The sequence below is a fragment of the Neophocaena asiaeorientalis genome, unplaced genomic scaffold (genome assembly GCF_003031525.2).
Source record: "Neophocaena asiaeorientalis asiaeorientalis breed wild unplaced genomic scaffold, Neophocaena_asiaeorientalis_V1.1 scaffold21, whole genome shotgun sequence".
Taxonomy (NCBI): Eukaryota; Metazoa; Chordata; class Mammalia; order Artiodactyla; family Phocoenidae; genus Neophocaena; species Neophocaena asiaeorientalis.
Window position 1 is genome coordinate 1,992,651 of NW_020174053.1, and position 16,949 is coordinate 2,009,599.

The 16,949-nt window shown below is 42.6% G+C and overlaps 1 protein-coding gene and 1 pseudogene across 3 annotated transcripts in view; both read left to right on the forward strand.

Annotated features, from left to right (window-relative positions):
* DIXDC1 (DIX domain containing 1) overlaps nucleotides 1-16,949 on the forward strand; it is a 64,436-nt gene that overhangs the window by 1,551 nt on the left and 45,936 nt on the right. The window lies entirely within an intron of this gene.
* On the forward strand, nucleotides 10,275-10,487 carry LOC112405738 (NADH dehydrogenase [ubiquinone] 1 alpha subcomplex subunit 1 pseudogene; annotated as a pseudogene).

A 16,949-nucleotide genomic window follows, 5' to 3' on the forward strand; every position in this document is an offset into this window, starting at 1 on the left:
GTGCCCAGCCTCTTTCCTGACACAGAGAGGAAAACTGCACACATGCTGTCCCAACCTAACCAACTGAGACAGAATTTTCCTTTGGCTGAGGGGTGTCACAGCCTTCGCTGAAGGGTAGAGCTTGTGTCCCATCTGCACTGCGCGGGTCCTCATCTTTGCGTCATTCCCCTTTGAACACGTGGAAGGGGATTGTTAACAAAGAGCTACAGTCTGAGAGTTGAAACACAGACGAGCCAGGAAGCCACCTTTTTGAGTGCTTCCAGTATTCTTTTTTCACTCTCTGCCTTTGGGCCTCCCCTGGTCTTGAGCCTCATAGAAGCTCCTTAGGCCATCCTATGGTCTCCCATTTTTGTCAGTCAGTCCCCAGGGACCAGGTTCCACTATCTTAGTAGGAAGAGGAAACCCGCACAGAGTGAGTCCTAGTCTTTGCCTTCTGCTCATTTCACCTCCAAACCTTTCAGCTGAAGAGCCAGGTAAACCGAGAGGCTAGACTGTCTTTTTCTTTTTCACGCTTTGGTGCTTCCATAAATGTCTCCTGACACCCAATTCTTATAAAATATAAGGGAAAAGGAGAGTGGGAGAGTTTTCTTTTTGTGGTGGTAATAGAGTCTTCATAAAAACAACAGACAACTTTATAATTAATTCATCTTTAGAATAATGCAGTAATGCCTTTCTTCCCTCTCTGACATTGGATTTTTCTACCAATCTTGTAAACTTCCCTCCATGCCCTCCACAGGCTAATGTACAGTCCACTCCCTTTTCTTAGTAGATTTGAACTCTGATAGCCAACAGGTACTTTCGCTTTCTCTGAGAAATTGACATTGTCTAAATAATAGTAATATGTTTAATCTCAATGATTCCTTACAGTTTAAATAATTCTTTCATATACATAATAAATTATATTAAATAATGCTTTTCTCATATGGGATCACACGTAGTGCTACTGAATAATGGTACAGTTGGCCATTTCAGAGTCAGTGGGGCCCTATTTGACCTATTCCAGCCTCTAGGGTTGCTTAATAGATCCAGTAATGTTCAGTCTCTTCTGTTAGAGTCATGTGATAAGGGTGTAAAGAGGGACTTAAAAGCTAATGTCAGAATACACTTCAATTTCTCTGAGAAACTCTTCCTACTGGGGCTAAGAATACCACTTACGTACCCAGTCATCTCCTGGGAATGAGCCAGGCATATCTGAAGCTGTTCTTTATCACCCAGATGCTTTATAGGTCTATGTGGTTAGGGCTGTGACCTCATTCTCTATGGCAGAGAAAACTGCCACAGGAAATGAAGCTATGGCCCTAATTGGTTAATTATAGGCGAACCCTGCAGCAGTGAAACTCTGCCCTCTGGATCAAGGCTTCCCTCTACCCACTGTTGGCCTCTGTTCTCAGTCCACTTGCCACTCATGGATGACTATGCACATCAGAATTTTCTTCTACCACCTTCCTTTCTTTCTTCTACCACCTGTCTTCTTCCACCTTCCTGGCCTCCACACACCTAACAAATTACTCGCAGGACTGATCCATGTCAGTGCTGTCAGTGCAATTGCTTTTATTGATACGGCAAATCTGCATTGTGAATTATCCACGAGTTTTGGCTACTGCCTCATTCTGTAGCTCACCCTGGCTGTCGTCCCCTGTCTCCTGCGTTCTGGGCCTGGCCAGGCTTTCTATCGGTCATAATTTCCCCATTCTGCCTCTGCCTCAAAGCTATTTATTTGTTTTCTCTGCCTCTTGGTATTGATGTTATATGAATGTTGTCTTTGATTCACGTGCCAGTGTTTTTTCTGGGGGCTGAACTTTCTTTTAAAAAAGACTTTGGTGCTTGTGTTGAAAGGTTTTGACAGACCTGAGACTACAATATGGTTTGGCCAGTAAGCATTCATTCACTTAGTTATTTAGTTCATTACTGGGCGAGGGGATAGATAAAATAATTGAAAAACACCTGGTCCCTGCTGCCAATGAATTTATAGGGAGAGAGATTTATAGTTGTTACTGAAAAAACCATATAGGGTGCTTAATGTGGTAAGTGTCATAAAAGAGGTAGTGTTTTTGGGAGATGAGAGAGATATCTTCCAGCTAATTATATCATGAAAAGCACCAAATATTTACCAACCTACCTGATCACTGAAGCCAGACTTTTTTTTCCTGCTCATTTGGTAAACATGCATGCAAACACTCAATCGATAGACAGTCACTGAATTACTGTGCTTACTAGGCACTGTGCCAAGCTCTGGAAATAGAAGGCAAATAACATAGAGTCTGTGCCCAAGTGGCGCTCATAGGCCAGTGAAAATAGAGCAAGTGTTCAGAGTGGAAACTTGGGAAAATTCTGACTATACAGAAATCTGGCTTGTCAGGCAGAGCCAGCTTGTGCCCGGCTGCAGTGTAATGGCCTGAGGGACTGGAAGTTGTGGGAATGGTTTATTAAAATGTTGGTTGACAGGAAATCAGTTCTCTGAGCCTTAACCTTTCAAACAGACGACTTGGAAGACTTTCCCTACAATTTTCCCTCCAACTAGAAAAATAGAAATTTAAATCCCACATTGAGAGTCATCTGCAGGCCCTGAGAAATACAGGAAGGGCCTTTCTGTGGTGTCATGCCCATAAGGGGGACACAGAATGAGTGAGGAAGGGGATTGGCAGGTGGAGCAGCTGCAGGGCACATCTCTCCTAAGTGCCCCATGCCTTCCATGGAGGAGGATTTGCAGCATGGGCCAATCGGAGGCTCTCAGTCATTTCCACAATGCATTCCTCTGTGATTTACTATAGAAAGTAAAGGCCTGTTAAATCTTCAGTGTAGCAGAGCACCACACCCCCTAGCCTTCTTTTTTCTATCCTGGCTGATTTCTGCTCTCCTCACCCAGGCTCCTTGGCTTTGTTCCCACAGGAGTCAATGCCAGCTCAACAGATGCTCCCTGGCAGCAAGCTGTCAGGCAGTTTTATGTTCCTTGCGGTGAGTGATGGCCTGGACAGGCATGTGGATCGGTGATAGGGTGCGGTTTGCCAGGTGCCACTCCCCCGGGCAGTTCAGAGAGGCTGGGGAGCATTGGAAGTGCTTCAGCCGCCTTGACTGGCCTTGTTGTCTAGGCTGTGCGAACCAAAGATTCCAACTAGCGTTTTCCTGAGTGTATTTCCTTATTTGTTATCTCCAAGCCAGGCCCCCTTTGAGTGGTCATGGACATAACCTTCAGTGGTGAGGTACGGTAAGGGGGTAGGGAACCAATCCGAAAGGCCCTAACGGTGGGCTCCATGCTCTGTTTCTATAAGGGACACTCGTAGACCATACAGTGATACTTCATTCATTCATTCACATGCATGTTTTGAGCACTTACCTTGTAACATGTACTCATGAAGAAACAGAGTGTTTGTTGAACTCACAGTTAATGGAAATTTTAAAATAAGGTTCGGAGATGGTATCTTTTCAGATTTCACCATATCATTATTCTTTGACCACTGGGCTGAACAGGAATACAAAGAGCTCTGCCCATACAGGGAAGAAGACATTTAATGATATTTTTACTTACTAACTTTATTTTTAAGTGTTTACCCATCAGGTTCAATGAATAGCTTTTCCTGGTTCAGTAAAGGCCTGAAAGAGTTAATAGAAAAGAAATACAATATTGCATTCTTTTACTGGGAGAATTTAGGCCAGTAATAACTCCAGGTTTCCAAACCTCCTGCCTTCCTCTCAGTTTCTCAGCAATGTCTCCACCCCCATCTCATCTTCTGCAGCTGGAGGAGGGTCTCAGAGTTCTAAACAGGTATCTGGTTTCACTGTAGAACTGATTTCCTTCCTGAGCCATTCAGGCCTCCTCCTGAACTCTCTCTCCAGCGCACCGCAAGAGCCCGCTGCTTTTCGTGTTTGTCTTTCTTGCTGGCCAGCAGGGAGCCATAAAGCCAACTCCTTGGATGTTTCTCCACTGGGAACACAAGGTATCACAGACTTCCCTGGTGAAGCCCAGTCAGTGCTTTTGCAACTCTAACGGCATAAGTCCCCTGCAGGAATTCCCTTTGACCTAGAGGCTTAGAGTAGATAGAGAGCAGAGGCTGGGTTTACAGACTTGTTTGGAAGGAAGTTCAGGTCCCAAAGAGAAACAGAAAGAAAGTTACATTTGTTGACAAGAAAGCTTCCTTGCACAAAGGAAGAATGTGGACAGAATTGTCTGTTCTGGAAGAGTTTTATCTCATATTCTTCGGTTTTGGAGTGACCTGGAGGAAGCTGATGGAGATACCTCCAGCCGCTCCCTGGTATTACCATTGCTCTCACAGCTTTAGCGGTCCAGTCTCATCAACGCAAAAGCCTGCTCACACAGTTTTGACTATTGCTATGTCTGCTTTTCCTCCCCCTGAGGCCTGACTCAGATTGTCATAAAAACTCTGTCTTTCTTAACTTCTGGATTGCACAGGCATCCTTCTAGCTTCCCCAGAACAAATGAGAGATGTTAATCCTGGACTGAGATTACTTCTGTGCTGCCACTGACATCGTCTGTTGGATTGTCTTGTTTCCTTTATTAGTTTGGTTGTAAAGTGCCAAGAACCCATCTTGAAATGGCAGAGATAGAAAGTGGAATTTACTGACTCATGGAATCCAAGGAAAAGGCTGAAAAACTAAACCATGGAAAGGGCAAGGATTGGGCTGTGTCCCAGAAACAATGAAAATCAAGAACTCAAAACACTGGCAGGATCTCTCCCTCTGCTCTCTGTCTCTTATCTCTGGTTCTTTCTGTGGGTAGCTCTGTTCCTTCTCACTACAAATGACTTTTCTCTCAGGTGGGCAACATGGCTTATGGCAACATACAACTTTTATATCTTACAACTTTGTCAGAGACAGAGAGAGAAAACTGACTCGATTCCTAAATGCCAGATCAAAAAATTCCAGGGATTGGCTGGATTTGACCAATCAACTCAGCTAGACCAGTCACCTGTGGCCAGTAGATGGGGTTACATGATACCAGCTGGTCCTAGGGCCCACCACTGTTTTTGCAGAGGGGGCGTGTTTCTAGAGAAGGGAAGTATTGTGAGCTGGGCAGCTACCCCAAGAGCTGTGAGCTACAACACCCCCAGGGGCCTGATTTGAACCTGACTGTGGTCCTACTGTGTGTCTCCAGCTGCTGCTGGAAACAGATCAAGAACTGGGGGGCATGTTCAAGATATATTTCTTAATAACCAAGATACTTTCATATTTTGGAACCTGTCGCATCTTGTCTTCACTGAATAATAGACTTACAAAATGGCAGTGCTAGAAGGAAACAAAATGCAGTGCTTTTTTCCCCGGCTGCTGAAAGAAGCCCTAAGGAGTTATTTCAGATGTCTGGGGGGTCTGGGTGGGGGGTGGGTGGAGTTAGAGAAAAAGAAAGTAAGTGAACTGACCTGTGGATTCCCACCCCAGCCCTAACAGAGGAGCTCTGCTTTTCCCTATTCTACATATCTGGAGTTCATAGAAGTTATAATTTGAAAAAAGATTATGAAGCAAAAAGGAGGAGGAGGAAAATAAAAATAAAACTACTAGTCCAACACCCCAGAGGGTAACAGCCTCTTACAAAAAGCACATGTTATTTCATCTGCTGCAGGAGCAGGTGTAGTCAGTTGTAAAACCTAGCAGCAGAGCTACTCAGGGCCTGGGCTTGCACCCCAGGCCTCTTTTAAGATAAACATCTTTGTGGGCAAGGAAAGTGGGTGGTGTGGTTGGTCCTCATAAGTGTGTACTTTGTCCTTCAGATCAGTTTTTTTCAGAGCCAGCAGCAGGCATTTATAGCAAGAGCTAGGTCTTGCCTGCCCCCTAGGTGAGAAGTACAGGAATCTTCAAGTCAAAGAGGAGACAAACTGAGGCTTGGTTTAGTGGTTGGCTCCCAAGTTAGATTTAAAGCGAGAGGCCGAGACCTGAAGTCAATGTGACCTTTAACCTGTGGACAAGAATAGTCCCACTCACGCGTGAATCTCTGATCTCTTTGTTAGATGCCACTTAACAGATCAACATGCAGACATAGTAGTGACATGACGAAGGCCTTTCTTCAACTAAAATTTTTTATCAATGATTGCACTGAAGACATGCTTATCAGTTTTAAAAATCACATGACTCTGGGCAGAGTAGTAAATATCCTCAGGATTTAACCATCTACCACTCTTCTGGAATGACTTCAGGATCCATGATGAAGACAGTCCTGCCTTGTAATTCCTTGACCGTCCCCACTGCAATGATTGTCCCCCTCTGTGCCACTTCACTAAGGGCACGTACTGAGGCCACATCCTGCATCTTATTCCACAGAATTGCCCTACCCCTGAAATCGTGAACTCTGAAACTCCACTCGGTGCTCAAATTGAGCCCCAATTTCCACACTCCTCCATTCCCATGAAACTTATTTTCAATCGTACCAAGTTCTCTTCTCCTTACTCTTCTCCATCTTCTCAGTTTATCAGCTTTCATTTAGTTTCTTCTCTCAGGTGCAGATTCCACGATCAATCCCTTCAAATACACTCTCATCACCATCCTCACTTCCTTTGCCTTGGCGATCTCTGCCTCTCCTCTGACCAGTTCTTGTCCTACATTAGCCTATTTCTGGTTTCCTCCACTCAGGGCCCAGGCCTGCTGAGCACTTCTAGAGGAAACACAGAACCTTGCGGATTGATTCAATTACAAAATTATAATTTCCAGCCCCAGCTGAGTCCTTGGTGCTGCCAGGAAATCTTTAGCTCTTTCCAGCTTCCCACAGGGTCCCTTTCCTGAAGCCTCCGTCACTCTCCCTGTCCCTTTCACTCTCAACAGGTAGACCTGCCTACTTTATAATGGATAGAGGGGCATTTGGATTTGAGCTCCTTCAGCTGCCGTCTTCCCCACCTCCCCGTCTCCCCACAGAGGTACCTATTCCTGGCTCTCATCATCATCAGAGGAAGTGGCCCTCTTCCCTCCTCATTCATGCTCCTCCCCTTGTATCTGTTTCTCCTTCACTAACCCCTCATCTCAGCCTGCAAATGTCCTCTCATCCTAAAAAACCCTCATTCCTTCCCACCTTCCTCTCCAGCAAATACCCTCTCTCCTCCTCTCACCATTTCTGTTTTCCTCCTTCCTGAGGTCTTCTCAGTTCACTGCCATCTGACTTTTCACCCCACCGTGCATGCTATCAGTTCTCAAAAAGGTCACCAAAGCCTCTTAAATGTAAATGAAATGGGTTTTCCAGTCCTCAGCCTGACTTTTCTATAGCATTTGACCTTCCTGACCACCCGTCTTAACATTCTCTGGTCCTGGATTCCCACATAACACTTTCTCTTGATTCTTCGCCTGTCCCTCTGATTGCATGTTCTAAAATAATTTTTTTTTTTTTGGCCACGCTGCGAGGCTTGCAGGATCTCAGTTCCCCAGCCAGGGATCGAACCCGATCCCCTACAGTGAAAGCCCAGAATCATAACCACTAGGCCACCAGGGGACTCCCTAAAAGAATTTTTTTTGCTGCTCACTTCACTTGTCCCTTTGATGTTGATATACCCCAGCCTCTGACCTGAGCATTCCTTCCTTTTCTCTCATTGTATGCTTTCTTTGCTGTAGTAGAAATAATACATTCTTTAGAGTAAGATGGGGTGGGTTCAAATTCCATTTTCATCACTTATCAGCACTATGATCTTGAGCAAGGTTTCCCATATGAAAAATGGGGCTAATAAAATCGATTTTAATGACTGGATATGATGATTAAAGGAGATAATGCATACAAAGAGCTTCATTCAGTGGCTGACAGGGATGAGGACTCAGTGCATTTTCATTCTCTTCTTTCTCTCAGTGCCCTCTCTCTCCACTCCCTTTCCTGCCAAAATAACTTCTTATGGGTCACCTTACTTTTGTGGGTGTTGTAGATCCCAGGATTTGGAGTCAGCACTGGGATGAGATCCTTGTTCTGCCACTTACCAGCCCTGTGACCCTGGGCTTGTTGCTCTGAACCGTGGTTTCCACATCTGTAATATGGTAATAGTAGTTCCACATCTCTAATCAATGTGAAGGGGGGGATAAATATTTATATATTTGACCCTTGAACAACATGGGGGTTAGGGGCGCCAATCCTCCGCATAGTGGGAAAACTGCATATAACTTATAGTTAGCCCTTTGGAGGCCCACAGTCCCTCCACATCTGCATTAACTAACCGCAGACATTATAGTACTGTCGTATTTACTCTTGAAAAAAATCTGTGTAGGGAATTCCCTGGCAGTCCAGTGGTTGAGACTCTGCGCTTTCGCTGCTGAGGACCCAACTTCGATCCCTGGTTGGGGAACTGGGATCCCACAAGCTGCACAGCACGGCCAAAAAAAAAAAAAAAAAAAAAAATTGTAAATTATACTGCAATAAAAAAAAATTAATAAAAAGGTTAAAAAAAAAGGAAGTAGTCTGTTTATAATTGGATGCACACTGTTCAAACCCATGTTGTTCAAGGGTCAACTGTATAAATATATATGCACACACATATATACACACACACAGGTATGACGTTTTGGAATCTCTCTTTTCGTCACTGCCTACCTCCTGTCAGTCATCTCTGACTTAATTCTGTAATTTGTCCTTTTCTAACTGTACTGCTTCAGTTTAGGCCTTCATCTTCTCTCACTTGAATTATTGCCTGGATGCTGCTCTTTCTGTCCCATGTTCTGCTGTGTCCAGCGTGACCTTTCTAAGATACATGTCTCACCGTTTCACTCTCCTGTTCCAAAACTCCATGCTTTCCTTTTGAAGCTCTTTAGGCTTTAAGTCTAAGTTCTGGTAGGTTTTGTGCTGACCTATTTCTCCAAAATCATTGCCTGCCACTTACAGCGCTGCCCACACACTGATTTGTTAACTGGCTGTTCCTCCAAGATACCATATGCCTTCAGGCTCTTCCTTTCTTTTTCTTTTCTCTCCTTTTTTTTTTTTTTTTTTTTATTACTGCTCACTAGGATACCCTTCTAGTCTTCTCCAATTGGCAGATATCCTTAAAGAACCAGACAAATGTCTTCTTTCCTCTTGATCTTTCCCCGGTAGCCTCATCCTTCCAACCTGTCGCTCCTTCTGTGCATAGATAGCGTTTTTTAACACTTCTCCATTGTTGCAGTAATCATTTTGTATTAGAGTTATTTATATGCCTGTAATCAGTGCGCCTGGCACAATGCCTGGCAATGTTGGTTGATTTGAATAAATGAATACATGAAGAGACAGGATCTGGAAGGATCTTGTGAGATGGGATCTAACCAGTTGAAATTTGTTAAAGGTAAATATGCGTCAAGAAGACCAGTTATACAAGAATGGAAATAGAGGAGACTGACTTCACAGCAGAATGTGTTAAAAATTTTTAGGGGTTTGGTTGATAGCACTGAGTCAACTATGTGAGGTGGTAACAAAAAAAGAAGGAGAAGAAGAGGAGGAGGAAGAAGGGGAAGAGAAGGAGAAAAGAATGTGAAATATCTTGTCTGATTTTATAGCCAGAGTATTGGGTTTGGTTCTAGATATTATGGTTTTAGAGGGATTTAGGCCAGAATAGCAATAATTCTTGAAACCATTTGTAAAAATAGACAAAATAAAATGATGAAAATAAACATGATGAGGAAGAAAAAAGGAGAAAGCACAAATATACAAAATAAGAAATGAGAGTGGAGAAGTAATCCTTGAAACAGAAAAAACTGTAACAGTCTTTGCAGGTCTGTACAAATAAATTTTAAAACTTTGGTGAAATTGATAATTTCTGAGGGAGATTCTGATTACTAAAATTGATAGAAATGGAATATTTAAACAGACCAATTTCTGTAGATGAAATAGAGAACCTTAATAAGGAACTATTCCTCAAAAAAGTACCAGGCAGAGATTATTTCACAGGGGAATTCTGCAAAACCTCCACTCGTCAGACAGTCCCAGTGCTCTACAGATGATGTCAGAGGATTGAAAATAAGGAGAAACTTCCTGCTTCATTTTATGCATATACCTACATGGTAGTGCAAAAAAGAAAACTACAGACTAATATTACTTGTGAATACCCATGAAAAAGTACAACAAATATAGTACTAATATAGCACTAGTAAATATTTTATTAGCGAACAAAATTCAAAACCACACTAAAAATGTAATTATTATGATCAAATAGGATTAACTCCAGGAATGCAAGGTAGGTTCATTATTAGGAAATCCACATATACCATATTAGATCTCAGGAACAATAATCATAGAATTATCTCCATAAATGCTGACAAAACTTTCATCAAAATTTAACACCCGTTCCTTATAAAACCACTCAAGAAAATAAGACTTGCTTGGTAACGGCATCGAGATGTGGTTCGAGATTCACTCTGGGATCGCCATCATGACCATGTGCTTGTTCAGACTGCGAAAGGCCACTGCACGCATCCACAGGTTCACTAACAGGGGCAAGGAAAAAATGGTTGCCCATTATTCGTATCAGTGGAACTTGATGGAAAGACATAGGCGCATCTCTGGAGTTAATCGTTACTATGTGTCAAAGGGTTTGGAGAACATTGATTAAGGAAGCATTTTCCTGATGGATGAAAAATAACTCAGTTACGCTCGTCTACCCCTGCTAGAAGGTTATGCAGTGTATTGTGTAGCATGCCCTGTATTTTATAGTGTGTGATAAAAATAAAACAAAAAAGTAGGGACTTCCCTGGTGGCGCAGTGGTTAAGAATCCGCCTGCCAATGCAGGGGACGTGAGTTCCAGCCCTGGTCTGGGAAGATCCCACGTGCTGTGAAGCAACTAAGCCCATGCGCCACAACTACTGAGCATGTGCTCTAGAGCCCTTGCACCACAACTACAGGGCCTGTGCTCTAGAGCCTGCAAGCCATAGCTACTGAGCCCACATGCCACAACTACTGAGCCCACATGCCACAACTGAAGCCCATGCACCTAGAGCCCGTGCTCCGCAACAAGAAGCTAGAAGCTCGTACACCGCAATGAGAAGCTTGTGCACCACAATGAAGAGGAGCCCCTGCTTGCAGCAACTAGAGAAAGCCCACGTGCAGCAGCAAAGACCCAACACAGCCAAAAATAAATAAACAAACAAAACCCCAAAAAAGTCGAAAAAATAAAAAGAAAAGAATACTTGATGGATTCTTTCTTAACATGATAAAATAAATAAATATACACACACACATACACACACACACACACACACACCTTATTCCTAAAAACCAGTCACTTTCTAAATTGGGAAACACTACAAGTATTTTCTCTAAGTCCAGAAACAGGGAAGGATGCCCACTATCTCCACTACTGGTCAACATTGTACCAGGAGTATTTAGAAATTGATTAGAGGCGCAAGGCTTAGTAAAGAAGTAAAACTATTTCTTTTTGTAGATGATATGACAGTAATCCTGGAAAGCATTGAGAATTACTGATAAAACAAACAATAGAAGATAAGGTAACAGGATATCAAATTAACCTACAGCTTTCACATACACAAAGAGTAACCAATTACAGAATGTAATGGTAGAGAAAACCACATTTATAATCACAATAAAGAAGAATTGAATACTTAGAAGTGAACTTAACAGGAAATGTATAAAACCTACAAGAGGAAAACTTTAAGACACTCCTGAAAGACACATTTGAACAAATGGAAAGACACCCCCTATTCTTGAATAGGGTGATTCAACATCATAAAGGTAACAGTTCTGGCTATGTCAATTTATAAATTTAATATAATCCCAATAAAAATTCTGACAGGCTTTATGGAAGTTCGTATGGGGAAATAAATTTGCAAGAATAGACAAGAAAACATTAAAAAGAGAAAAATTTCAAGGGGGAGGGACTAGTACCAGATATTAAAATATACTATAAAGCCTCTACAAATAAAACATTTTGGTACTGGTGCATGAATAAACAAATATACAAGTGATATAGAATACAAAGTCCAGAAATAGACCTAAACTCTGGAAATTTAGTATATGATAAAGGTGGCATCTCAAATCCCTGGGGTAAAGAGTGTCTTTTTAGTAAATGTGCTGGAACAACTGGGTAGCCATTTGAAAAAAGGTAAATTGTATCTATATCTCATATCATACACGAATAAATTCCAAATGGATCAGGGATCTAAATGTAAACAATTTTGAAACCATATGAGAACTAGAAAAAAGCAGAGGTGAATTCTTTCACCTCAGTGTAGGGAAAGGCTTTCTGACCCTGACTCAAAATTCAGAGGCAATAAAATAAAATATCAGTAAATTTGATTATATAAAAATGAAAACCTTTTCATGGCCAAAAAACTACCATAAACCAAGTCAAAAGATGACTGACAAACTGGGAAATCTCTGCAACATATGTCAAAGACAAAAGGGTAACATTCCTAATATATAAAGAACTCTTAAAAATGGAAGCACAAAGGACCAAACACTTTGATAGAAAAATGGGAAAGAGATGTGAACAGATAATTCATGTAGATATAAAAGATAAGAATATAAAATGAATTCTTAAACCTACCAAAGGAGGTTCAAACTCATAACTAAAGAAATGAAGATTAAAACAGCACTGAGATACAATTTCTCACCTATCTATCACACTGGCAAAAATTTTAAAGTATGCCAACATGTTCTGTTGGCAAGGCTGTGGGAAAATGCACTCTCATGCATTGCTGTTGGGAATGCAAATGAATACAATGCTTTTGGCAGGGATTTTGGCAATATATGATAAAGCTATCTACTTAATGTGCCTTTTTACCTAGCAATCTTCTTTGAATCTACCCTGAAGGTAGACCTCCATCAACATGAAAGTACGCACGCATAAGGTTACTCATTGCTGCAGCGTTTCTAATTGCAAAATATTGGAAAAAACCTGAATGTGCATATGTAGAAGAGTGGTTGAATAAATTATGGTATAGCCACATAATGGAGTACTATGTAGCTGTAAAATAAGGAAGATCTCTAGACCATTATGGGGTGATTTCCAGAATATATTAAGTGAATATTAATTGAAGTGAAGTGAAAAGTGCAGGTGATAAAAGAATATCAATACTATGCTGTTTTTCGCATAAGAAGGAAAGGGAAATAAGAAAATATACATCTCTTTTTTCCCCCAGATAACATAGGGCGAATCTGATTGGTTACCTACAGGGGAGGACAGGAATGGGGTGGAAAGAATGGAGAAGAGGGAATGGAGTAGAAAGAATGATGGAGGAGTGATACTTCTGAATATATGTTTTTATATAGCTCTGACTTTTAGAATCATGGTAATCTTTCTCCTACCCCAAAAATAAATAATTAAAATCCACCAAAACGTGAGGAGAACCCAAAATGGACTGTAAATTGTAATGAATGTATCTAACCATATTGCAGTTAGTAACATAACCACACTGAATGTGGTGGAAAGAAAAGAACTAACCTAAGTCACTTTGGAATCAGTATTTTGAGTGTACACTGTAAGGCCAAAGACAAAAAGAACTGTATACAAATATTATGTTCTGGTTAGTAAATTTGTTTTTCACAAGGTATGGATTAGCAAGTCAAACTATTTGATGTGTTTTCTAGGACTGCGGAAATGTTGGTAAATATATTGTGAATAGAGTCCGATTTCTCACCGTGGGAGAAAGGAGTTACATATAAGGAAAAGGGAAAAGAGAGGTGAACCCTGTGGTGTTGGGCTGGAGGCGGGATCAGGATAATTCATGGTATGTCTCTCCATCAGTCTGTCAAGATACGTAGATACAGATATGTGTGTATGTGTGTATACATACACATATTTCCTACTCTACTACCGAGAGGGCCCAGAATGTCACCTAACTAGAATGAGTACACCTCATGCCCAAAGTTTGGATTCTAAAAACTGTTCTCCAATAAAAGGAGCCAGAATTGTTTTCTTTTGAGAAATAGCTGATTACAGAGCTGGGACAGAGAAAATACAGGATGAGGGGACTCTTTTAAAAATACAGGTTCAAAAAAGAACAAAAAACAAAAAACAAAACCAGGTTCTAATTCATTAGAGCTGGGGCACTGTTTGAGAGTCTGCATTTCCATTTTATTTATTTATTAGAAATTGGGGACCCAATTCAAGGGTCCCACTATTCTTTTTTTTTAATTAATTAATTAATTTATTTATTGGCCGTGTTGGCTCTTTGTTGCTGCGCGCAGTCTTTCTCTAGTTGTGGCGAGCGGGGGCTACTCTTCGTTGTGGTGTGCGGGTTTCTCATTGTCGTGGCTTTTCTTGTTGCGGAGCACGGGCTCTAGGTGTGCAGGCTTCAGTAGCTGTGGCATGTGGGCTCCGTAGTTGTGGCTTGCGGGCTCTAGAGCACAGGCTCAGTAGTTGTGGCGCACGGGCTTAGTTGCTCCGTGGCATATGGGATCTTCCCGGACAAGGGCTCGAACCCGTGTCTCCTGCATTGGCAGGCGGATTCTTAACCACTGCGCCACCAGGGAAGCCCTCCATTTTATTTTATTTTTATTTATTTTTATTTTTTAATTTATTTTTGGCTGTATTGGGACTTCGTTGCTGCGCGTGGGCTTTCTCTAGTTGCAGTGAGTGGGGGCTCCTCTTCGTTGCAGTGCGTGGGCTTCTCATTGTGGTGGCTTCTCTTGCTGAGGAGCACGGACTCTGGGTGTGTGGGCTTCAGTAGTTGTGGCATGTGGGCTCAGTAGTTGTGGCGCACGGGCTTAGTTGCTCCATGGCATGTGGGATCTTTCTGGACCAGGGCGCGAACCTGTGTCCCCTGCATTGGCAGGCGGATTCTTAACCACTGTGCCACCAGGGAAGCCCTTATTTTATTTTATTCTATTCTATTTGAAGTATAGTTGTTTTGAAGTATAGTTGATTTACAATGTTTTATGGGAGTCCATTTCTAACAGGCTCCTGGGTGATACTGATGCTGCTGGTCCAGGGAGCACACTTTGATTAGTAGACAACTACTTACTGTAGATTATTGCACAAGAGACTCAAACATTGGATGTGGTGGAAGAAGTGACTTCCATTCTAAGAGTTTTGGTGAGGTCATTTGAACCTCCGGGATGCGTTAATTTAGCTGGCAGTGTAGTCGAGTGTAGAGTGGAAGGAGCACTGGCTTGGGAGTCAGGGTGAATTTCATATGGTTTACAGTCTGGGTGGCCTTGAACAATTTACTTCACCTTTTTTGAGCCTCAGTTTCCAGTTAGCAAAATAGATACAGTAAAATATCCCCGGCAGATTAGCATTAGAGAAAATGTGTTTAAGGACCTAGCATAGCTCTTGACACAGCGTAGGTGTTCAGAAAAGTGGTGACAATTATTATGCTGTAGAATCCTCTTTACTGGAAGACTAGAGCTGTGATTAATGTGCATGAACATTACTGTTTGGAGCCTCAAAGTAGTTTTGCATCAGAGACAACTTACTTTTATTCATTGACCAAAAGAAGGCTATGGTTACTTAAGTAAAATCGTCTTGGCCTGATGATGAAAAATACATGTTCTTGTCTGCCCTTGCATAATCAACTTTTACAATCATTTTAAGTCTTGGCCTGATGAAATGTGACAAATGATTCACTGATTCAAACAGATATTTGTTGAGCACGTGTTACTCTGAGTCCAACAATCTTGAACTCTTACAACTTACTGCATAGAGCGTAGTTCAGACCTGAGCTCCTTTTGAGCTCACTGTCCCCTCTGCCTCCTCTCCTCCTTCAGGAACCCCTCCACCGCCGAGCATGGGCTTCAGGTTAGGCTAATACTCTCTTAGCACCTTGTATACCCCTGTCATAGTGCTTGTCTCTACCAGCCTGCAAGCTTCTCTTCCTCTCCCTCTCTTCTCGTATTTTTCCTGCAAACTTCTCGAAGGCATAACGCTCTTTGTAGCCCCATAGCAGAACAGTGCCTGCACTCAACTTGTTGAACGGATTGCTTGACACAGGACATCCTCAAGGAGATCGGAGTCTGAGGTGTGTGGGAGGGTCAGGGAAGGCTTCCTGGAAAAGGTGATGCTTGAGCTGAGATTTAAGAGGAGATGGCAAGCAGGGGGAGGTAGCGTGGCTGGAAAACATGGTGCATTTGGGGCACTACACATGGTTTGGATGAACTGAAACATGGGGGGCAAAAGTGGGGAAAGGGAGTGAGTGAAGCTGGAGAAGAGGTAAGGGCCAGCACATGACAGACTTAAATGCAGCTAAGGAGATTGGGTTTTATCTTGAGGATAATGAGAAGCCAGTGAAGGATTTTAAGCAGGAATATGTGGAGGGTGGGTTGGGGGTGAGATTTGATACAGAGAGTTGTACATAAGCCTGGTAATCTGACCCAGCTGTTACCCATAATGCCTTTCTGGCCCGGAGCATAGTGGTTTGCTATGGAAGTGCCCTTTGCCTGGCCTGCTTCACACAGTGTTTTGGCTGTACAGTGGGAGCAGACCTGGACAGGAGTCTGGCCCATGTTAAGGCAGAAGGTGCAGCCGCCTCTATTCTGCAGAGTGAGTTGAATAGCAAGAGGCCCTTGGTAAATGTTTGGACCACCTTTACTGGGTTTCCTTACCAGGTCTGCCAGGTCCTAGCTATGGGGACATTAGAGAAGTTGCATAATTTCTCTGAACCTCATCCATAGAATGGAGATGATACCGACCCTTCAGTGCTTTTGTGAGAACTGAATTAGATAATGATGATGAAAATAATAATGACCATTTAGTAAGCATCAACTGTGTGGCAGGCTGTGTTCCAGGTACATTATTAACTCATTAAAACATATATAGGGGCTTCCCTGGTGGAGCAATGGTTAAGAATCCACTTGCCAATTCAGGGGACACGGGTTCAAGCCCTGGTCTTGGAAGATCCCACATGCCGTGGAGCAGCTAAGCCCGTGTGCCACAACTACTGAGCCTGTGCTCAGTAGTCGTGGCCTGCGAGCCACGACTTCTGAGCCCGCGTGCTGCAACTACTGAAGCCCGAGTGCCTAGAGCCCGTGCTCTGCAACAGCAGAAGCCACCGCAATGAGAAGCCCGCGCCCACCACAACTAGAGAAAGCCCACGTGCAGCAACGAAGGCTCAACGC